Below are 7,654 nucleotides of genomic sequence, written 5' to 3'. Positions count from 1 at the left end.
TTAGTTAGAGGATATGTGAATAAAAATTGCATCAATTCTCATGTATCTCAAATGACTCTGCAACAGATAATGTAACACAAACAAGTGAGAGAAACAATGCAAGGAGAAATCATCCAAGACCTCAACCGTCTGGGCAAAGAATTGTACTTGGAAAGGAGGATGAAGCACCAAGGGTAGAGGTGCCTAACCCGAATAGAGAAGATGGCGATAGTGAACCTGAGATGTACCAATATGAATCTGAAGAACTCTGTAGCCCTCCTGCATCTGATGATGAAGAGGAACCTATATTTCCTCAACATAATCCCAACACGCCATATAGAAAAATAACTCTGGAGTTGAATATGGAGTTCGAGACCATGGACCAGTTCAAAGCAGTAGTGCAGAAGTACAACATACAAATTGGGAGACAGGTATTCTACCTTAGGAATGAGAAGAAGAGGTGTAGGGTGATCTGCTATGATCCAGCTGCCCTTGGTTGTGCTATTGTGCCAGGACCAACTATCCAGCATCATTTCAGATAAAGACATTTGTGGACGAGCATACGTGCCCCAGGAGCAACAAGAGTAAATCAGTTTCATGTGCTTGGGTTGCTGAGGAACTGGTCCCAAGCTCAGGATCCATCCCAACATACTGCAGAGGGAGGCACAGTAGTGGTTTAAAGTGGAGTATGACATTTCAGTCAACGAGAGGATGATGTATAGGGCTATGGACAAAGCCAAAGAAGTTATTGAGGGAACAGAGAAAGATCAATATGTAAGGCTCAGAGACTACCTTAACGAAATCATGAAGGCTAATCCTGGTTCAAGAGCCAACATGGGGACTACTCTACAGCCAGAGGGGTTGCCTAGGTTTAGGAACTTGTACATCTGTTTGGCTGCTTGCAAAAATGGCTTTAAAGCAGGGTGTAGACCATTTATAGTTTTGGATGGGACGTTTTTGAAAGGGTACTTTGGAGGGCAATTACTAACAGCCGTTGGTCAGGACGCGAACAATCAGCTGTTTCCAATAGCGTATGGGGTTGTTGATGCAGAAACAAGGGACAATTGGAGATTCTTTCTGGAGGAGTTGCACACTGACATTGGGGACTACAATGAGAATGGCTGAGTTTTTATGTCAGACCAGCAAAAGGTGATGTGCATTATGTTCATGTTTTTTGAGTTCTTGTATGTTTCTATAAATTACTTTTCAAATGTCTCCTAATTATTTGTGGTTACCATTCAATGCAGGGACTAATACTAGCATTACAGGACGTGATGCCAAGGGTGAAGCACAGATTCTGTTGTATGCATATGTAGAGAAATCTAAACAAGAGATGGAAGGATAAGGAACTTAAGGCAACATTTTGGCAATGTGCAAAAGCAACTACTGATCAAGAATTTAATGATGCAATGGGAGCTGTGAAACGGATCAACAAACAGACCTGGGAGTATTTGTCAAAATTTGAATAAGAACAGTGGTCGAGATCAAGGTTTTCAGACTGGCCAAAGGTAGACAGTTTGACAAACAACAACTGTGAGTCATTTAACTCAACAATTGTGGGTCTTCGAGGGAAGAGCATCTTGACAATGCTTGAAGAGCTTAGGTTCTACATCATGAAGACAATGGCAACTCATAAAGACTCACTGATAGCTTATACTGGACAGATAGCCCCTGTACAAATTAGTAGGTTAGAGAAAGAAAAAAGACAAGCCAATTACTGGGAAGCACAATGGTGTGGTAATGATGAGAACAACCAGTTTGAAGTAACAAAGTGGCAACATAGAGTGAGAGTCAATACATGAGAGAGGACATGCTCATGCAGAATATGGCAGCTCACTGGACTACCATGCTGTCATGGGATTGCAGCAATCCAAAGAAAGAATGAGAAGCCTGAAGACTATGTCCATCACAAGCTCACCATTGAGGCTTATAATAGGACTTACATGTTTCACATTAGCATCATACCGAGTCAGGAGTACTGGGAGCATCACGAAGGGATGCCATGTCTGCCCCCTCCATACAAGAGGCCTATTGGCAGACCTACAAAGAAGAGGAGAAAGGATAGCACTGAGCAAAGTGATGGCAGCCAATACAAGGCCAAGAGAAGATACGGACAGATAACATGCCAAACCTGCAAAAGGGTAAGCAAAACAAAAACCATTAGTAATATGTATTTACTTTACCTTTTATTTCCTATCTGTAATTTTATTAGTGCTGATTTTCCTTACTCATGTGCTTTTTGTAACGCTGGACATAATAGCAGAACTTGTCCTGACAAAAGAACTGGAACAGCAGCTGAAGAACCAGATCTTGATGAGGAAGAAGCTAGGGAGCAAGAAGCTAACTTGGAGGAGACCATGGAGGCTGCACACGCTGCACATGTTGCAGATGAGGAAGACCTCACTCAAAACCATCCACAAAGTCAGTCTGATCAGGTGAAGAATGTGATTTATTTTACCTTCTTGTTTTAAACTGTTGGATCTGTTTCTAGAGAAGATGTGTTCTCATGAATGGACAAAATGATGCAGAATAATATCAATGATAGCAACACTACAACAAATGCTTCACCCCCTAATGTAGACACCATACCAGCAGCAACCAACTTCGTTGGTCCAACAGCTAGTTCAGAACCAGCACCAGCACCAAAGAGGAGAGGCAGACCATCTTTTGTAAGGGGCAACCCAGTTCAACCAAGAGGAAGAGGCAGCACCACTAGAAGAGGACTGTCAGCCACTACAACACCTCCAACTCCAGCACACAATGCAGCAGATGCACCACCACCCCCTGCTCAACCTAGGGTTGTCAGGCCTGATATTGGGTCTAGATCCCAAATTCCTGCATCTCCATCCAATGTTGGGTCATTCCCTCAAGGTCCATTACTTAGGCCCACTCTTCAGGCCCAACCTACAGCACCATTTAGGCTACCAACTGTGACTAGGGAGACCATGGCAGCAGCAAGCCCAGCCACACAGAGCAGGTTCACAGGCTTCATGCCCACCCCATCCTTGAAGAAGAAAAAGCCATCCGGACCACCAGCATCAAAGCCATCAACAAAAAACAAGAAATGAGCTTAGATTCTTGAGTTTTTTAGTCTGTTGTTATTTGCATTTTGGACAGGATATACTTAAAATGCACCCAACTGCCATTATGGCATGTAAGTGCTAACCTAGTGTTTCTGTGTTTTGTTACTTTCATTTTGGGTCTGTAGCAGTTACTATGAACATGTGTCATTTTGGTAGCCTTATTTGGGGCCTGAACTTTCTTACTCTAAATAGTTAATGGTTATAACTTGATGTTATTTTGGTGTTTTATTCAGATTCTGTTCACAAAACTATTTTACATGGCTTATATATATTCCATATATCTTGATCAAATCATAACAACAATAACTCAATCAAAGCACAAGAAGAACACAGCATACATTAATTCATCTCAATTACATTGTGGACAAAATTACAAAATTTCAATTTCTCACTGTTATACTATTATACTGTGCAATGTCTACCTACTTAGCCAAACTAAACATAATCAAAGCCACATTTAACCCAATCAAAATACACATAAAAATTAGGTACAACTCAACCCTCTTCAGATTCTCCTTCATGTCATTCACCACAGATAGTACCATCATCATCCTTTGAATTTTCTGGCCATCCCCACAGTCGACATTGATTCTACCTTTCTTTTTGGGTTCTGATTTGCCCAACATATTACTGTTCTCTGAAGAAACTTCTCCTTCCACACATTTTCCTTGTATTTCATCCAACCATTGGAAATACCCGCAACGCATTTGTGTGTTCTAGCACAACACGAAGAGTTCAAAGATCAGAGAACAATCGAATACTAAAACTGAATAAGAACAGACGACAAACCAAGAAGGGATATTATTCTACATCCTCACATATTCATCAGAATTCCAACCTTACCTTCCACATAGGGCAGCGTAGAAACCATCTATCAGGGTTGCTACTTGTCTTCGATTTCAACAGAACCACTGGAAGGGGACAAAAGCAACAGCCATCGTAAGTTTTGTTCACAATGCCCAAAGCACCATCCACGTCGAAGGCTTGCATCGAGGACTGCCTTCTCAGCGTTGCAGCTTTTCCACGAGCCCTTGCAGTATGCATCGTCCAATCTTGGATCCTTCCTGCAAATGAACGAATAGAGAGCTTGTTAATTTGGGATTAGGGCAAAGAGTTCTGATTTGGGGGCAAAATGAAATCCAATTGATCTAATTTCCACCTAGGCTAACAAATTAATTAATTAGAAATTACAACTCAATTAAAACATTATTTGTCAGCATAATCCGGTGTCCAGGTAAGCATTGTCCTCACCGGAGCTTTGGTCTGGCAAGCTTATGGACACGCTTGTCAGTTTTTAAAATTAACCAGGTACCATTTTGTCGATTACAATAGTCAGGTACCGCAATGTCAGCGTTTTAATTTTTTGGATACTGATTTGGTCATTACCTCTTCAAATTATACATAACATTCATTCACAGCAGTCCAATTACTACCTAAATCCTGGACTTTACCACAGTCCTAGGAGCTGCACAGTAAAAAAAATTAATTAGCCCAATTTTATACCACACTAATTAGTGTACTAACCATATTTCCTGGTTTCTATTGAGTAGTGTGATGATTACTGATTGATTCTCAGAGAACCAAACCACAACACGAACGTATAGTTCCGCACTTCATTGATCATAGAAGAACTTTCTTTTCAAATCTAAACTAGCAATACACTCAAATCTCTAACCATCTAAGTAAATACCACCTATTGGGCTATAATCACTGACCTAGATTCAAATAATGAAGTGGGATTTCATCAAAAGATGAGACATGAGTAATTAGGAAAATCAGAATCGTACCATTATCGAAACATGCACAACCTTCATATGCAGTAAGAACGTCCAATCAAAGAAACATTATACCATCATAAATTGATAGAGAACTGGTGATTACCGCAGTAGTGAGAGGACGATGTAACAGCTGGCCCGAACGGATGAGCTAACAGCAGAGAGGACGACCTAACTACGCAGTCAAAGACAATGAGGTGTCCGAGCGCAAGGGTTGAGAGCTCCTCTTTGGGGGTGGGGCTTCGTTCACTGTATTCAGGGCTAAGTACTGTGAGGTAGGGCTGGGTGTATTAGAATTGAGAAGAGGTTTCCCATTCTTCTTGACAACGGCGTTGATTCTGACTAAAGAATTCTTCCTGGTCTTCTGCTTCCACCTGGATGCCCCACACCGTTTGCATCTAGACAAGTCTTGGTCTGTACCCTGGTATAGCATGCAGTCATTTGGACATGCATCTATCTTCTTGTACCCAATACCGAGCTTCCTTATGATCCTCTTGGCATCGTGCAAGGTCTTCAGAATCCTTGCATGCTCAAAGGCATCCCCCAGTAGCTCTAGAATCAATCCGAAAGCCTTGTCGCTCACTCCGCACATGCACTTTATATGGTACAGCCTAACCAAGAAAGACAGCTTCGAGAATCTTGGGCATCTCGGATATAATCCCTGCTCGCCGTCCTCAAGCAAGTCGTGAAAGGCACGAGCCTCGCAGCTAGGTTCATCAGATAAGTACGGCAACCCCTCCGCAATGTCTCCGACATGCCCATTCATCGAGTCTTCATCGTCACTCTGCAGTCTCAGGAAGTTGAATGCGTCGTGGACCATGTCCCGCATTTGATCTCCTAAATTTAAATTAGGTTCTAGTTCTTCCCTAGTGCTGGATCTCTCGTCTACGATCCTCTCACCGTGATGTAACCAAAAGGTATAGTTAGGGGGAAAGGGTTTCATCAGAAGGTGATCGTATGCGTCCTCTCTAGTTTGGTAACATCGGAACCCACACAAAGGGCATGGACAATGTATCATCCCATCGGATGATGCATTGGCAAATGCGAAGTCAAGGAATCTATTCAGACCATCCCTATATTCTGCACTCCCTCTAGGCTTTGTAATCCAACTCTTATCAATGTTTAAATGAATGAAATAGCAGAAACAAATAAAAAAATAGTAAAAAAATACATAGAACTTGTAATAAAATAAAGAAAAAAATGGGGAGTGTGTCAAGAGAACCAATAACAGTTTATCACAATTATGAGATGGGAGAGTGCCATACGTAATAAACTTGACAATATATTACAACCAAAACCATGTAGAGAGCGACAGAATAACTCAAAACGAAAACAGAAATAAAAGTTACTTGCATCCCAAGTAACATGTAGCACACGGAAGGTATTGGGGAGGAGGCTTACTCATTGCAAAATTCTGTGCTTTCTAAATAATTACTGGGTGAAAGAATTGCTGGTTCCAAGTCCAAAAAGTGAAAAGAAAATAAAAGCTTTCTTAAAAAAAGAAAAAGAAAATAGGATTGAAAGTTAGATTTAAAAAATAATGAAAAAAAATATAACTAAACAGTCATAATGGATAGAGAATAGAATCTTGAAATTGTAGACATAAATTTCGTAGGTATGATTATGCAAAATAATTGATTATAGTTTCTCTATCTTGTCATCTACCATAGAGGTACAAATAATTGGTTCAATGAAAAATAACATAAAAAATAATAACAACACGAGCAACTCAGGAAGAGTGACACATAAGAAAAGGGTTTGAAAAAATCAAATAGCAATTCAGTACTAGAGTAGCATGAATGACATCAAGAGAATCATGACCAATTAGTCCAGTGTCACAGTAAGTATAGTATGAACAAAAAGTAGTGTCTTTTTCACATGCAATGCAATTTGGTTTATAAGAATTAAAGCCGATAGGGAGGCAATAGTAATCTGAGAAAGAAATAAAGCCAATAAGGATTTTGATTTATAAGAATGAAAAAGACGGATTTGTTTGCACTTTGCAGCAAATGAGAATGGTATTCAACAGAAAATAAAAAGGTGCATTCTATGGTGCCTATCTATATTTGCCTAACTTACTAAAAGAAGATAAAAATTAATATTTAAATTAAAAAATATATAAGTAAATAATTTTTTAATATTTAAAATTTACCATACAAGGTAAGTTCGGCAAATTCGGCACCAAAGTTATAGGCACCATAGAATTTGCCAAATAAAAAACCCAACAAACAAACAAACCTACATATAATCCCTTCAAAGAAACTCCATGTAAACTAACTCCACTACCACCAAACAAAATAGAAATAAATGGAACACACTAAACATAATAAAACCTTGCACCAACATAATAAGTAAACTATCATTAACGGAAAACTATCTTCCACCTTTTTTCAAAATTTTCTTTAATGACATTTCCTCCCTTTTACTCCATAGCACCAAGGAGCAATTGAGCCCTCCATGGACCATCAATAAACTACAATGACAGCTACATTAGCATCCCACTTAATGTAATCTTCTAAGCTCATGATGCGGTCAACGAAAGCATATTATAACTAGAAATGATTGGGTGTGCTATGCTGTACAGAATTGCTAACAACCATAATTCCAAACTTATTAATGTTCAGGATTAAAGTGTCCTCCTTTTATTTTATTATTTTATTTTATTTTTTCCCCTGAGAATAGTAGAACTTAAGTGAAGCTCAATGAAGTGGCAATGGTCCCTTTTAAGTTTTAGCCATTACTCTCTACACATGTGGAAAGTGAAAAACTAGCTCATTTGAAGAATAGGGGAAAGACACAAACTTTAAGTACCCCATG

Source organism: Arachis ipaensis, chromosome B10 (genome assembly GCF_000816755.2).
Source record: "Arachis ipaensis cultivar K30076 chromosome B10, Araip1.1, whole genome shotgun sequence".
Taxonomy (NCBI): domain Eukaryota; kingdom Viridiplantae; phylum Streptophyta; class Magnoliopsida; order Fabales; family Fabaceae; genus Arachis; species Arachis ipaensis.
The sequence above is the reverse complement of the archived record's forward strand: the minus strand, read 5'-3'. Positions refer to the sequence as shown.